At 45.0% G+C, this 16,409-nt stretch overlaps 1 long non-coding RNA gene across 1 annotated transcript; it reads left to right on the top strand.

Moving 5' to 3' along the window:
- The first annotated feature begins 10,402 nt into the window (after positions 1 to 10,402).
- LOC134419033 (uncharacterized) lies at positions 10,403 to 14,458 on the top strand. Its single transcript, XR_010027940.1, has 3 exons — positions 10,403 to 10,519; positions 12,924 to 13,087; positions 14,170 to 14,458. It is a non-coding gene; the product is annotated as an uncharacterized LOC134419033 (long non-coding RNA).
- Positions 14,459 to 16,409: the final 1,951 nt, after the last annotated feature.

Raw genomic sequence — 16,409 nt, 5'->3', positions numbered from 1 at the left:
TTAAATTTGTGTCTTGTTTTCTAACAACCAAGGAGTCTCCTCCACATCCCTTCCAACAGTACAGCACTGCACACGTGTGGCATGGCCCAAAAAGGACCTTTGAGCTCTCTGCCATTGTGACAGTCTTGACACTTTTCCCTTCAGCTTCCACCGGAATTGCCACCAAAACCACCATGTAATGGCAACGCACTGCAGATTAAAGGAAATAATCTCCCATTTAGTTTGTGTTGCAGATGACTTGGGGAGGAAAAGCCCATTCTGACAGCTGCTTCCATTTCATTGTGCTTTTTTGCTTTTGAAAGAGAGAAGACCATTTGTTTTCAATTTGTCTATAAATAATAGAGGAAAACACAGCTGAGGGGCCTAGTCTGATTTTTATAGAACATTCATTTTTAGAAATCTGATAAGCTTAACCACATATGTTTGAAATCACAGTCATATAAAATAGAGAAATCTAAAAAAAACCACCCTACTTGTCATGCAATCTATTATTTATTTTATCTAGTACTTAGCAGCATTTGTCAAATATTTGTGTGTTGGAGGCAACTTTGGACCTAAATTCTGAACACATGGAGAATTATATATCTGACGGAATTAACAGATTAGGACTTAAACCTTTATGAGGTCAAAACTGGGGAGTTTTTCCCTAGATTGAGAGTGACCTCACAAGCCAGCATGACAATTAATGAGCTCCTGTTTTTCCAAGTGAGCCAGGAAGGCAATGGACTACACCTGAATTCCACTCACACTGTGTTGGTGCAGGTCAGATCTCAGAGATTACCGGTGACATTAGTGATATCTGTTCCTCAGCCAGGGCACAACAACAAATCCCTTATTTCTAGTCCCCTTATTTCCTCAGAACGACCATATTTAAAAACAAATAAAATAAATAAATAAAGGAGGTAAATTATGCCACTTGTGTACCAAGAGAAATGCTGACCTGTGGTACAGCAATCTCAGGAGATCGGAGTAAAGGGGAGGGGGACATATCCATAGCTCAAATGTAATATTATGCCTTAGAATGTTAAATTCTCTCTTCCCACTCCCAGCACTATAAAAATTGTTTATGACCCTATTTGTCTTCTGCTTTCCTGAAGTACAATCACGTCATGTCACACCCATGCCATTTAACTGATATATCATGAAGTGTTTGTTGCTAATGAGGCATTAAGGAATATTTCTGATCTGACTTGAATTTTTAATGGCAGTGGGTAAAGCCACTGGAAACGGGGTTGTTGGGGAAGGGCTGTTTTCTGCTGGATCGTAGCATGTGAAAGCTGCAGGAAGCCAATAATAAGCAGAAGGGTTTTATTACAGAGGCTCTGGCCACTACCTTGTAAGGTCTCCACAGCATCAGAACCCCAGCCTGTTTGTATCAGCACAGGGCCTGGAAGAGATACAGCAGCCTGGAGAGGCTCCTAAATCTTCACAGGAGGTTGCACTTCTAAGTGCAACTTCCTATTTAAGGAAGCAGGCTCTGTGTTAAAGGAAAAAGCGAGGCTTACGGGAAGATTTGAGGATATGAGAACCCTTCCCATGAGACCAGTTGGCTGGAGCCATCTGTCCAATGTGGGGAATACTCATAAGAGCCCATAGAAATGACCAGGCAGCAAACAGAAGTTTGCCAAGGGGCTCAGGGCACTACAGCAATCATCCCTGACCTTTCATCCATGTCAGATCCCTCCTGAAGGAGCAGGGTGGGGTACCAGAGGTGGCTATGAGGGAGTCTGAGGGGAAGAGAAGGTGACTGCATCCATTCCCACTGCTGGCTGTGAAAGGTAACCTCAGCTTTCCAGCCCTCAACAATTCCTTTCTCCTCTTCCACAGAAAGGCCTAAAAAACTAACAGTCATATACAAAGGTTCCTGCTTTTTAAAAAAAGTGTATTTCCTACAGTTTTAATGAGCTGGTGTTTGCCCAGTACACTCAGCTATGGTGTGTGCTGGCCTGTCTAGCTGATGGCACAAACTGCAGATACATCACATCCAGACTTCCAGAGACAGAAGGGGAATTGCTGTGTCCACAGCCTTCTCAGACTTCCCTCCAGGTGCTGTGCTGGCAGCAGGCCCTGCTGCTCCCTGGAGAGGCAAGCAGCACTCTTGACTCAGAAACTGTTAGCAGACAATAACTAGTCATTTCAAGAATATGTTCTGTTTTCAGATAAACACATACACAGAACATGATGAAACAAGACTTTTTCGCAAAGGAAGCTGCCCTGCTCTCACTGGACTCAGTCCTGACTGTGCTTGCTCAGATATCCAGCCATTACTGGAAAGTACAGGGAGTGTTTAGCCAAGTGCATTCGGGCTGGAGGTCGCTAAAAGACCTTGGCTTTAGCCCCCAGTGTTTTCAGAGCACTGAGTTTAAAACCACCCACCACAATGTCCGTGTTTGTAATATATTGATTCACATTGCCCACGTACACACCCTGGGAGGACATGACAGATTTGTTCCTGTCATCTTTTACCACTCCTTAAGGAAAATATGTAACCAGCATCCCACCTGTCACATACTGAGTCACCTCCCAGTTAAATACATTTCTTACTTTGTATTTTTTTCTATTCAGCAGATAAACATGCTTCATTTGTCAGTACAGTCACTTCCTCAGGAAAAGCACTGAAGGTTATGCTGTATCAGAATGCAGATCAGCCACCAAAACACTTGCTGTAAGACAAATGCTCGGACTTGGGGAACAATAAAGGTGCTGGGACCGATTTCAATCAGGTGCTGCAGGAAAGGGATCCTCTCAGGCTGGAAGGGGAATAGCTGAGTTGGCGTGGCGGCCGGTTTGGTCACCCAGAGTGACCACCCTGCTGTCACACAGTGACTGAAGCGTGGTAGTTTTACAGGGCAGTGTGAGCCTGCATGGAAAGCTGTCTGTGAGTCATGGGAACAGGCAGGCTCCCTGCGGACCTCTCAGCATCCCACCCAGCTCTCCCCCCAGGCCAGGAGGTCCAAACCAGGAGCAGGAGAGAGCTGCATAAGTTCCCAACAGCATTACACAAGCTACTGTTGAATTTTATTTGCAAAGTTAATTTTTTCCCCCTAAGAATCTCCATTCACCAAGCCTCTTCCACACATTACAGGGAATTATTGTCAATTTATAGAGGGCCATAAAGCTTAGGGATTATAAATGGGTTGTTTGCTACAGCTCGTGGGGCAGTCTGGCAGCAGAATTGGGAGCAAGTTTGGCATTCCCACTATCTTGGCTTTGTGCCTTAATCAAACTTTATATAAGGTGCAGGAGGCCCAGGAACTCACCATACTATCTCTAATGTCAGGAACTGATTAAGGCACCAGTGCTTCTTGTTTTGCCAGTACAGCTGCAGTCTGATAGAAAATTATTTGACTGAGGGCTGGTTCAGAAAGGAGCCATAAACAGATAATACCCACATGACTACAGGAACCAAGAACTTAATCTCTGATGGTTATTTCCCAAAGTAAATATTTAAATAAACTAACATCTAAAAAATAATAAAATGTAATTGGAGATAAGCAAAGTTATAAAAGTTATTTTCCTGTAGGCTGCAGGAAATTTTACTTCCAATCCCCTCAGCATACAATGGGATTAAAAAGTCACTGCGATAGAAATAGACATTACAACCCAAGAGCAGATTTCCTCTGAATATCAAAAAGCACTTCCTGTAATGGGAAATTGTCAACAGACCCACGTAGTGGCAAAGCAAGGGTTAGTTTATTGCATGTGGATATCTTGCCAATATATTTGCACCTGCTTACAGCCTCCAGATTGATTTACAACCACAAGGGAAGGCTTCAACTCCCTCATCACATCCCTCTTATCCACATTATGAACTTCCATACACCTTTATTCTTGCCTTTTTCTTTCTTAATGTGAAAATAAATCTTATTTTTCTGCCCTAAAATTTCCAAATCCCCATTCCTGTATTTCAAAAGTCATCATTAATCTGTCTGCCGCGTCTTTCCTTTATGGTCTTTAAACCCTTCAAAAACAACATGCCGACAAAGGGAAGAAAAAGAAATAGAAAAAAGAAAAAAAAAAATCAAGAAATTGGTAGCAAGGCATTTTGCCCCCATAAGCGGGGAGCAGAGATCGCAGCCAGGCCGAGCATCAGGCGGGCTCCGCGGGCTGCCGCCTCCGTCATCTGGGCTCGGGGAGGAAGAGGAGGAGCCGGGGCTGCGGCAGGTGCTGGGCTTGAATTCACAAGCGCAGTGACCCTCCCTAGGAGCATGGCAGGAATTTCAAATGGGATTAGCCACCCGGACAAGAGAAAGGTCATACTTGACATTTCCACTGGAAATTCTAATGCAAATAGACCTCTGATACTCATGACATTTTTTCACACACGGACTAACAGCCATACATATGTAAAAGGAAAATTATAAAATGTGATGACTAATTTATGTAAATCTCATAAAGGCAATAAGACCGAGGCCTGAGCACATAGAAACATTAGTCAGGCGAAGGAGCACATGATTGTATTCCCCTTTTATTTGCTACCATTTTAAATTGGTTTATTTTGATAGGGTTATTATTTGTTTAGCTTTCAAAAAGTCTTCAGTGCCTGTGCAAGGAGTACAGGACATAGAGCCCTTGCTCATAGTGATCCCTCGGCTTTATATGGAATGGTTTTGGTTATTGCCATGAGGATGGGAGCTGAGCAAGGCAGAGAGGCTCTCTAGGAAGCCAGGGATTTTTACAGCCTAACTCAGGCTTGAATATTTACACACTGAGAAATCCTGGCTGAAAAACCAATTTTTGGAATTAGATCCCAGTGCAATTCACGTAGGATACTTACAACATAAAGATTACATGGAAAATAGTTCTACAGAGAAGCTTTTCTCACCTCAAGGAGCCTTAATAACAGCATTGCAACATATTCTCACACTTACAGCTGTTTCCACCGTATATCTTGATAAGCAAATTTCCTTATCTGTTGTGTTCTGAGGTCACCAAATTAGACAAAAATAGAGTGCTTTGGTTAATCTACTCAAAGAAGAAAGTTAAAGCTATCAGGCTGAACGACAGCAGAGTGGCTGGAAATGTTGGTTGTCGAGCTTTTGTTGTTTTACACACTCAGCAAACCTGTGGTCAGCAGAGCTCTGAGGTATCTGCAGGTCTCCCAGTACAGGCAGGAAAATAAGTCAAAGCTAAATATAAACCAAGTAGAGAAGACCCAATTCTCTCAGCATCTTATTCAAGGTTTTGCTTTCAATACAACCAGGAGTGGTTTTTACCCCACTTCCCATCGTTGCCCATTTTATTTCAGTATGTCTATTTCTGCATTCTGTATTATTCCAAAGCCTCATTTTCTTCAGCTGGGGGGGTTGAGGAAAACATTTATTAAACTCCTCAAGGCTTGTTTATTTTTCTTAAGCCTAATTACCTGCCCGCAATGACTTAATTTTGTTTATTACGGGTTTTAAAATGACAAGTTCATCTGCCACCGGAAAGCAGCGCTGCTTTAGCGACAATGAAAGGCCGCAGTCCTGCAAGCACTTATGCATATGCTTCACGTTTTGCATGTAAATAGTCCCATTGACTAAATCCCCGTTCTTTGAAAGGGAAGAAAAGGCTGAAAGGCAATCATTGTTTTCCCAGGCAAACAGCGCTGGAGAAGAAAGGAACAAGTTAGGAATATAGAAAATTAACTCATTTCCCATCGCCCACCACATGCATGCATATCCTGAAACTCCTGAATTTACTTCAAGTATCTAAAGTCTCTTCTGTATGCAGCCCAGTTTTTCGGTGTCTTAATGCTTTGTTAGTTTTCCAAGGCAATTTCTTTAGGCAAATATAACACAAGAAAACTTTTAAAAGATAATTCAAGAGAAAACATTATGAGCAAGCAAAGACCAGCTCTGATATTCAACCTCCTCTCTAAGTATAAAAAAAAAGAGGGGAGGAATTCAAACAACAGTCTAGGAAGGAAAAATGTATTCAGGCACTGTAGAAATTGAATAATTAAATGCACTCTTCCCCTGAGCTTCCCAGTTAGCTCCATCCCCCTTTCATCCGAGTTGGATAATAGCAGGTGTATTGCTTCAAGTTAAAGTCACCCTAGGCTAGACATGGCAGGACTGATCATAGAATCACAGAATGGCTTGGTTTGGAAAGAATCATGTAATTTCAACCCTCTGCCATGGGCAGGGACACCTTCCACTATCTCAGGTTGCTCAGAGCCCCATCCAACCCTGCCTTGAACACTTCCAGGGCTGGGGCATCCACAGCTTCTCTGGGCATCCTGTTCCAGGGCCTCACCACCCTCACAGGGGGGAATTTCTTCCTTGTGTCCAATCTAAACCCACCCTCTTTCAGCTTGCAACCATTCCCCCTTGTCCTATCATGTGCTGGGAATGGTCTCAGACCTGGTGCCATCTTAGAGGATAAAAAATCTCCTGGGTTCCCTCTCTGACCAAGGAAGAGGAGCAACTCACAGCCCTGACCTGAGGCCCCCCCACATAAAAAAGAATGGAAAAGATCAAGCATTTGTTTTTTTCCTGTCTGTGCCCTACAGCAGCGCTGAGGTGCATTTGAGACCCTGATGCTGGGGCACAGCCCGAGCCCCGTGCTGCAGCCCAGCACAGCATCCCACCAGGGGCAGTCTGCGGGCAAAGAGGTGTGGGAATCTGAAATCAACATTTCTGAGGGACCGTGGGCAGCTCATTAACAGCAGCACTGACATCAGCAAGTGGAAATGGTCCCGCTACAAACACACACACACAGAGACACTTGGGTTCCTAAGCCAAAAACCAGATCTGCTGCTTTGCCTCAGACTGGCTCATGTTTTTTCCACTTGATAAAGAGTCATGAGTTACTCTGAAGTTTCTTCTGTCACAGACTTCTTTCAAACCTGACTGAGTAGCTATCATACCACCATCACTGAACCTACATGAGAGATTGGACAAGTGGAAAGAATTAAAATAAATTCGCTAATATAAATTTTCCTATAGCTGTTCTTCATCAATTCTCATTAAGAAGAAAAAAAAAGTATCCTTTCCTGCACAAATTAAAACCTATATAAAAACAAATTAGGCTGGAACTACTGCTTTGAGGTTCCTTCCAACCTAAAATATTCTAAGATGTAAATTCCTTATCACAGCAATAACTTTGGCACAGGGAAGAAGACAGAGCAGCAGTCATTGCTGTGTTTACAACCAACAGATATGGGGACAGATATGGGTTCAATTAACACAGCCTGTGTTAATTGAAGAGTTCTTGTAGCCTGGAGAGCTACAGCTGATACAACCTGTGCCTCTCAGGTGCCCTCAAGCTACCACCTGACAAATGTTCCAAGCAGTGCAACTGAATCTATACAAATATTTCAGTGTTTCTTGCTGCCCAAAGATAACACTTCTTCAGTGGCTAAAATAGGGGCATGAGGGGAAAAAAAAGCATGGAATTAATTAGGAATCATAAGCAAACTCTTCCTCACAGAGAAGTCCTGTGACATCTAACAGTGGTGAAACCAACAGGCTTGTGGAACAGATTGCTCTGAGAGCCAGGAGAAGCCAGGTGAAGGTACCTGCTGTGGTGCTGGCCACTTGGCTGGACACCATTCCTCACTGGGCCCAGGATTCCAGCAGCTGGAGCCCAGGCAGGCAGGGAACAGAGCTCCCCAGCTGCCTTCCTGACACAGAACGTGTCCCATTCACACCACAGACATTCCTGTGATTTGCCAGATGAAGGGGTGGCCTTGACAGAATTAAAAGCTGCCGATGAATCTGTGAGGCCAAGAGAGCTGATGCATATTTTTTTTTTAAAGGTTACTATTCAAGGAAGCAGTGTAGTGCACAGCAGTAACAAAAGGATTGTGGCAACCAGCAAATTATTCCCTGGAGAAACTTCCTCCAAAATTGGGTAGTGACAGAATCCAATCAGGGTAAAAAAAAAAAAAAAAAAAAAAAAAAAAAACCCAGACTAAATAACCACCAGACCCAAACACAAAGAATAAAATCCATGCAGAACAAGGATCTTTCTCCTTTCCTGGACTGGAAACCAGATGTACTTACTTTTTTAAAATTTATTATTTTTTTTTTATTTTGCCAGACTGCCTAAGACTAAGCTGTCTTGAACACTGAAAACCTGACTCCAAAAATACCCCAAAAAACAGCTTTCTTGATTTTAGCTTACAGATTATTGAATAACCCACAGGCCACCAGCTTCTGTCCTGCTATTTCTAAGTCAGTCCAGATCAAGCTGGATGGGGAGGGGAAAGGCAGGTTTGGGCTTTGTTTGATTTGGTTTTAGGCTAAAGCTCAAGGCCCGTTTATTTAGAAAAGAGACTGCCACCCCCCAATGCAATGCATTTTATGTTCAATAGAAAATAATATAAGAGCATATCCCTATGCCAAGTATAATGCACACTCAGTTCTAGGTTTTGGTGTTACAATTTCTCAAGAGAGAATTTTCTTCTTCTGTTTTACGACATTTTACAGAATTTCCTTTACTTTCCATAAATACCAACTTTTTTGTCTACATGTAACTAAGATTCACCTTTCTAAAGGGGAATCTTAGTTACCTGTAGACAAAACCTGAAACTTAGTTACCTGCAGAGCTGCTTTTTGGAAAAGGATCAGTTATTTCCTCCAGGGCCTGGGAGCCTCTCCCTGAAATAACTACTCCATCCACCCCATGAGTAAAACACTGAGCTCAACGCCAGCTGGAAGTTTTGAGGGCAAGTTTCAGCTCACCTGCCTGAGCAGCCAGGCACAAAAACCCTGTAGGAGAGGGACAAGGAGCAGTTTTGCCCCTTTGCCTCCACCGAGGATCCAAGGGCTTGGAAAGGAGCGCACGGCAGTTCGCATCAGTGCGCGAGCTGAATATAAAACCCAAAGCAAAACACGATTTGTTTTTCAGTTTATTAAAGGAAATGTTTTCATATAATTAATCATGGTCCGCGAGGCCGCTTTATCCAACGCCGTCCCTCCCTACCCCCGCCATCCCACATGGAGCCTTAGCTGGACTAAAATTTTGCAAAGCCTTGCATTGTTCTCCCTGACACCGGATCAGCGGACACAAAAAAGCAACTGCCAGCTCAAAAGCAATCCGGCGATAGAGCCTGGTGCTATCTAATCAAGGGCAAAAGGTCACTTCCGAACAACTGGGCAATAAAAGATTATTTCCAGCCGCAGAACAGAAAGGCCCAGTGGTGGATGCTTGAAAGAGGGGGGGTGGAAGGAGGGCAAAAGGGCTCCCGTCTGTGGGAGGAAGTGCATTGAATAAAGCCAGCAGACGGGAACCATCTGGCTTTGTGCGTGGTCTGTTCTTCAGAGGAGAGAGAAAGCCCCCTCAGCGGGGCCAGTGACTCCAGCAATGATTCAAACTTTTCTTCTTTTTTTTTTTTCCCCCTCTTTCTCTCCCCCATCAATTTTAAAGCAGCTTTCCCAGGCACCAAAAAATTGGAAACGGAAACTTTCCTAACGGGTGGATGGACGCGTCTTATCAAGGGCGAGCTGCAAGATGGAGCCCATGTTTTAATTCGGCCATGAGAGATGGCTCTTATCAGGGAGCGAGGCCTGTGGATGACCAGACAGGGCTTTTTTTGGTTTGTTTTGTTTGTTTTTAAGGATGGCTTAAAGAAGAAGCCTCCCAGGGACCCAGCTGACTCAAATTCCCAACCCATCCAGTACACTGGGTTTTGGTGGCATTTTTGAGCAACAAATGACATTTCCAGCAGCATCACCTTTATTATGTATACTTGATGCATTTCCCCCTTTCCTCTCTCTCCCCACTTGTTATATGGCCTCACTTGAATGAAAGCAAGAAAATAAAAGGGCCAGATTACATTCAGTCCAGTTGCCATGGCCTGTGGGAGGGCAGAATTGCAAACACTTCAGTACAAATGGTACAATCCCTCCTCCCTCCCCTCGGCCCTGCAGTTGTCCTCCATGTCCTCACTTTCCCTCGCTCCGCGGTTCGCACCGGAGGCCTTTGGCACTCGGCGGCGAGGAGCTGAATCTATTCAAGCGCCCAGACACCTCCTCCGTTCACCAGTGAATTAACTTTAAGCATGCAAATCACACTAATCCAGAATTCACAGGAGAGGAAGTCAGGAGGGTTCCCAGTGGTCTGGGAAATATTTTTCCTTTCGGGAAGGAAAGGGGAGGGGGGGTCATTGCACTCTTGTTTAGAGCTCGCTGCAGGTCACTCTGGCTCATCTCAAAGAAAGTTTAGTTCAGAGGCTCAGCTTGACATTCATTGGTTTCTAAATCGGAACCTCTTGAGCGATTGTCCCAGCAATCCCAGGGATTGGGGCCTGAGCAAATAGCCCCCGACTAATTCTGCTGTAGTAGGGGGGAAACGAAGCAGTTAAATGTCCAGTTTATCAACAGAAAACAACAACTGAGCCTTTGTCCTAACAGGGTGCAGGAGGAAACCGTTTTGCAAGGCTCATCTGCATGAGAAACCCGGGCAGCTGGGAAACACCGACAAACGGCCTGGGGGGAGATCCACGCACACACTGGAGGAGAAAAATATTCCATACATCGGCTTTCTGTACTGCCACCTTCAAAAAGGAAGCACAACTCGGGAATTCTGAGTAAGTCAGACACAGCTTGACAATTGAGGGGCTTTGTTTTAAATGGGGGAAAGAAAACCAACAGCAAAAAAAAACCACACAAAGCAAAAGTTTAAAATTGAGAACCTACACAGCAGGTCCTCTGCCACAGCCTATTTGTTAGAGAATGAAAAAAAAAAAACCACTACCAACAGCAAGGTGACCAAATGGCCAAGGCAACAGCTCTGGTATTTATTCTCTACAGCTCTGCAAGCTGAGGCAGTGCAAAGATACCAGTGTTTCTACTATAGTCTCACCAGACACAGAAATCCAGGATGCAGTTTGGGAATGCAAAGCCAAAAACTAAAACCACAGAGTTGAAATGGACCTACTATAAAGTGTGTTAAAAAATCCCAATGTCATTCCTCCTGCTCCTCACTTTTTTTTTTTTTTTTTTTTTTTTTTTTTTTTGCCACTCAGTACTGATCTATTCTGTTTTCTTAGCTAAGGGTTTCTTGGCAGTCACAGGCATTTTTCTCTAAGGATTTTTAGACACCCAGAAGTGGTTGCAAAAGCACAAGCAAAGGACTTGCCCACCACATTCCCTGTCTCTCTGAGAGCGGCGCAAAAAGCCTTGCCCTGTTACTGCCCAGGGTGAGGTCTAGAACCCATACAGCAGATATGGAAACTGCATTCCACTTGCTCATCAAATCCAGTGGGAAAACAGCTTGAAGGTGCAGGGGAAAAAATCCCAAATGTAAAGCAGGTGAGCCCCAGGTTAAGGCAGCTGCTGCTTTAACAGCCACTTTCAACACTTGAGAAAGTGAAACCACTTAGTGGAACAACAAAGCTATGTGCAAGGAGGAGGGGATGGCTGAGAAAATGTGTCCCTGCAACAGACCCTTTAGGGACAGGCCAAGGCGAGATGATGAGGTTATCACCAGGAAGATCACAGCCCCAAACTGCAAGGTCACAACCTGCAGGAACTTTGACAAAGCTTTTAAAGAGAAGCAAATCCAGCCTTTCCTGGAGTGCCCCAAAAGAGAAACCCATCCAAAGGGACACTTCCATGGCCCAGCAGTACAATATTCACATTCCAGCCACAATGGAGCCAAAGAGATTCACTGCAGTGGGGGCAGCTCCTACTCCCACATAGCGTGATTAAAAACCTGGAGACTCACAGTTGTTTCAGAGCTCCACTGGCATTCTTTTAGGCCAGAGCATGCCCTATGCTGAGCAGCCACCCTGCTTTCCACTCCACTTAGCATTAATTACAAGCCTCTTTCTTGGATAGCTTGGCAGCTTTGTGGTTCAAGGGGGAAAGGGGGAAAAAAAAATAAATCTCATCCTATTAAATGTAGCCCAGCGACCAAAAGACTCTGAAAGATAGGAAACCCTTCTCAGCGTGAACAAGCAGCAGAACTGCACTTTTAGATACAGGTTTTAATTGCAAGTGGCATTTCCAAGCTACCCTGCTCCTGGGGCCACCTCAATGAGGGCCAGGAGTGCTACCAGACAGTTAATACCCTCAAACAAACAGCTTCCCACTCCCAGCCACAAACAGGGCTTTAAACATAGTCCATTTGTATCACAAAAGGCAGCCAAAGCCCCTGTCCTTGCAGGAGGCTTAGCTCTAGTTAGGCACCCAACAAAGACTAAGTTGGTAAGAACCTCCATTTGGTCTCTCTGGCTGACTCAAACCCAGCATTTTGCTGGGAGCAGATTCTGTAATGCTCATATCAAGCCCTTGTAGCTTGATCACAGATCACAGGCCAATTTTAGCCAATATCCTTAGCATAAACTCACCAAATCCACTGGAGCTCCACAAGGGATGCAGGAGAGCAGCACAGCTTTCCTGTCCTAAACCCTTATGGGTTTAAGGCTGCAGGTCTTGGGGCAAGCCTGAAGGAGACCAAGACCAGACTGTGACCTGCCTCAAGAAGAGAAGGCCTGCTTTATACCCCTCTGTATAACCAAAGGCTCTTGTCCTGGGTGTCCCTTCAGCTGTGGGGAGTTTGGGCCTCCTAACTCTGTGGAGCATCCCAGGTGCTCTCAAGGGGCAGAAAGGAGTTTGCCACCAGCTGAGTAGCTCAGAGCTTTCCAGGCAGGTTTTTCCATTTAACCCTGAATTGACAAACCCTGGAGCATTGGTCTGCCACGTTCTCAGCATCCTAACTGGCTTAGCCAACAACTCACACTGCCAGTGTCTTGCTGGTGTGGGATCCTTTAGGCTTGTAACCTAAGGGGAATACATGCCAGCAATCTACTGTGCAGATGAGGGAAGCAATTGCTATTCCTTACATCCAGTTGTAAATCAAAGGGTTTCCTGCCTAAGTCTAGATAAGAATATAACCCCCAGGCTATGGACCACCTGACAGCACCGAATCCTTTTGTTAGGAAAATAATTGCAGATGAGTCAGTACTTTCTCCTGCTCTCCTTTGCCAGGTAGCATCTCCTCTGGATGGCTGGACTGAGCTGAGGCTTCAGCAGAAACTTGAAGCTGAGACTCCTTAAACAAGAAATTTCTTCTGGGGTCTGACTTTACAGGCCATCCCTGCATTTCCAGCACAGGAGGGCAACAGAGACAGAGCCACCTCCATCACATCCTGGTGAGATCTGGCTCCTTCACTTGGGAAAGTGCTTAACTCCAGGTTTTGCTGAGCCTGACAGCCTTTAGCCTCCAGCCCTTGCCAAGGCCCATGGCAGTCCTGTTGTGCTTGAACAACTTGACTGCTTTGAACTCAAGCTGATGGCAAAAGAAGGATGTAGGGAATCTTAAAAAGCATTTTCCATTCTGACTCTGATGTATTACTGTACAACCTTTTCCAACTCCTCCATTGCTTTGTGGCTGGTGTCACTCACACTTTTCCTGCCTCACTGCTGCCCTTTCTGCCCAGCCAGTGGGCTCGCTCCGTGGGATGCTTCCCACCGGCGCTGCAGGCACAAATCCGAGAACTCTGATGTCATGTCTCGTAACCCATCAAAAAGTGCCTTGTTTGAAACAGGGAGATGGGATGAAGTCATCAGGAGCTGTAACCATTCTCTTTCTTTGGCACACCACCTCCTTATCTGGGAGGCATTGCAGGGAGCGCATTGTAAAGGTTACATAAAATCAAAACAGAATTGTCAGGCGTTCCTCTCCCCAACATTTGTTTTGGCAAATTTACATCCCCTGAGAAACATGAGGGAGGCATCGTTTTCCCCAGCAGAACATCACGTAGGAGCAGGGCTGACACAAAGAACATTCTGCCCAAGGGTGCTGGGGAGGCCTTAGAGGCAGGAGGGGAAAACCTTTGGTGTACACTGAGTGCATGTGCAAATACCCCCACGTGTCCCTCTGCCCACAGAATGCAGGAGGAGGAGGAAAGGATTATCCATCATACAGCTCCTGTCATGGGAGACATTTCCATTATTGTTTTACAAGATTATATAACTGCATTGTCCATAAGCAAGGGAGAGCCAGAAAAACTCTTTGTGTTGGCATCTCGTGGAAGCACTGCTGCAGACTCACAGGTGGCAAGGATAGTGGGCACATACCTTGTTCATTCAGATCTCCTCCATCTTCCTAAATTATCTGCAAGGAACTGGAGAAAGGGGGAAATAACACAATCTCCTAACAAACCTACCAGCGAGTCAGTTTTACAGCTTGGCTCCAAGCCTCTGCTCAGAATCTCTTCCTCCTGTTTTTCAGAGTTCAGTGAGGATGAGCAACAGAGGGCATGGGCATCCTTCCATCTGCTTCTCCTCTGGAGCAGAGATATATCCAGAATGGTGCAACTCTGCAATCTTTCTCTCCTTCTGGGATGGTTTCAATGGTAAGATTTACAGCCTAAAAGATATCACTGAAGTCATGGCAGTAAGAGGGGCAGCTACAACAGGAAGGAGGAGGAACAGGAGTATTTTACTGAGTCCAAGCCTTGCAGATGGTGAAAACAAGAAGCAAAAGCCATGCTCACAGTTAAAGCTAATGAAAATCTGCAATCCCCACGGGAAACTCAGAAACACAGGTATGAAATGCAGAACTGCTTCTTGTGTTCATTTGTTTTTTAATACTTTGGTTACATGTTCAAATGCAATACACGGACGGAGTGCAGGGACTGAATTTCCTGTGCTGCTGGATACAGCCCATTTTTGGTTCATAGCCCTGCATCCACATCTGCAGTTCCAGTAGCCACCTACAGTGATGTGCCTTCAGGCAGGGAGGTAAGGAAGGAGAGCACCTCTAGCACAGAGAGGCACAAGCATCCCAATTCAGACACTGTCCATCTGCCCTAAACCATTTTTTGATAACTTTTGATAACATTGCAAGAGCATCTCTTTGCATCTTCTTGGTAGGCATCCACAGCCCCCCATTAGCAAGATAAGATTAAACAACAGCCACTTCTATCTTTATGTGGTAAAACAAGCTTCTGTATTTAAGATAAACTTTACAGGACAGGTGGTATCCTAGAATGGAATATCCCCAAGAAAACATTTAACTATCCTACATAAACGTCAACAAGGTATGAGTAGAGTGCACCCAATAAAGGAGATAGAGGCTACAATAAAAAGGGGCCCTAAATCAAAGGGCAGGTTCACACCAGCAAACACTCACACACACCGGGCCGACTGGAACAGGGCCCTGAGCACTGCTGGCAGCCCAGCAGCTCTTCTGGTGTGGCTTCCCCTGCCTTTGCTTGGAGGTTTGACCCACACCATCACCTTGATGGGGCTGTGGCCGGGACCGCATCCACAAAACTGCCCCTGCGGGTTCTGTATTGTATTGGGAGCTCGGTGTGGACTTCTACCTTTATCAGCTCTTAAAAAAAAAAAAAAAAAAAAAAAAAAAGAAAAAAAGAAAAAAAACGTTGGGGGGGGGGACGACGACTGGGGGACGCAGAGCAAACATTATCTATTGTTAATTACCTGTAAAGTAGGGCTTTTGCCACTTCCCCAGTTTCTAAGAGCTCTGAAGTGAAACCTGAAAGAAGCCACCCATTGTTTCCAATTGTGCAAGAGCCAGGAGCAAATAGGGCTCAAATTGCAGCTCTGAAAGGCAGCAGGAAATTGGCAGCCCGGTAATCTGCTCCCCACCATTCAGGGGAACAAAGGCGACATTCCTCCTCAAGTAGTCACCATTAGAAACCCAAGGCTGATCTATTTAGTAAGGCCCACAGAATAAATCTGTGGAAATAAAGAGTTTTAATTAGAAGGCCATAGGATATGGCTCTAGTTTCCAGCCCCTCAAGTAACATGTATTATTTAGGCCCTTACCTCGTTTCCCACATAACCAAACGCTGACACCCAGACATCAGCACTGCTGCCACTAAAAAAAACACCCCAAGAACTAATAAAGGTGGAAACTTTCATTACAGGTGGATCATACCATACAGTGTGCTGTACCAAGCACATTTCAAATTGGTCCCTGGTTTGGGATTGCATATTTCCCCCCACCCAGAGTATTAACAATCCTTCTAAGCCACCGCATCCATGGCATGTTTTAAAAGTTCTCCAGAAAGTGCTACAGTTTCCAGCAGGATGGGTTTTTTTCCCCTCTCTCCCATCCATCCATCCATCTGCACAGAATGACTCAGTAATTAAACACTGCTGGTCAAAGGCTCCTGGCTGTGCCAGCGCCTCACAGCGTGGCTCCACACAGCCCTCCAGCCCCAGTTTTCCCAGGAGCCAAAGAACAGTTTCCTTCAGAGCTGTTTTATCGGGCACAGTTAATTTGAAAGAATTTAAGTCCAAGTGCAAAATGCTCTGAGATACTTTGCAATTTTTGCCACCTGAACAGATAAAGTTGTCCCAGCCCCAGTGAGTCAGAACTGTCAGGAGGGAGAGCAGATGAGGTTAAATTTTCTAGGTATGTTATCTGCACCTGGCAGCAGTGATGGATGACTCAGGAACTACCATGGCAAGTGCTCCTGCTCCAGTACAAGGCAAGGGATG

This window comes from Melospiza melodia, chromosome 5, assembly GCF_035770615.1.
Source record: "Melospiza melodia melodia isolate bMelMel2 chromosome 5, bMelMel2.pri, whole genome shotgun sequence".
Classification (NCBI taxonomy): Eukaryota; Metazoa; Chordata; class Aves; order Passeriformes; family Passerellidae; genus Melospiza; species Melospiza melodia.
Note: the sequence above shows the minus strand (reverse complement) of the source record. Positions and strands in the feature narration are given on the sequence as shown.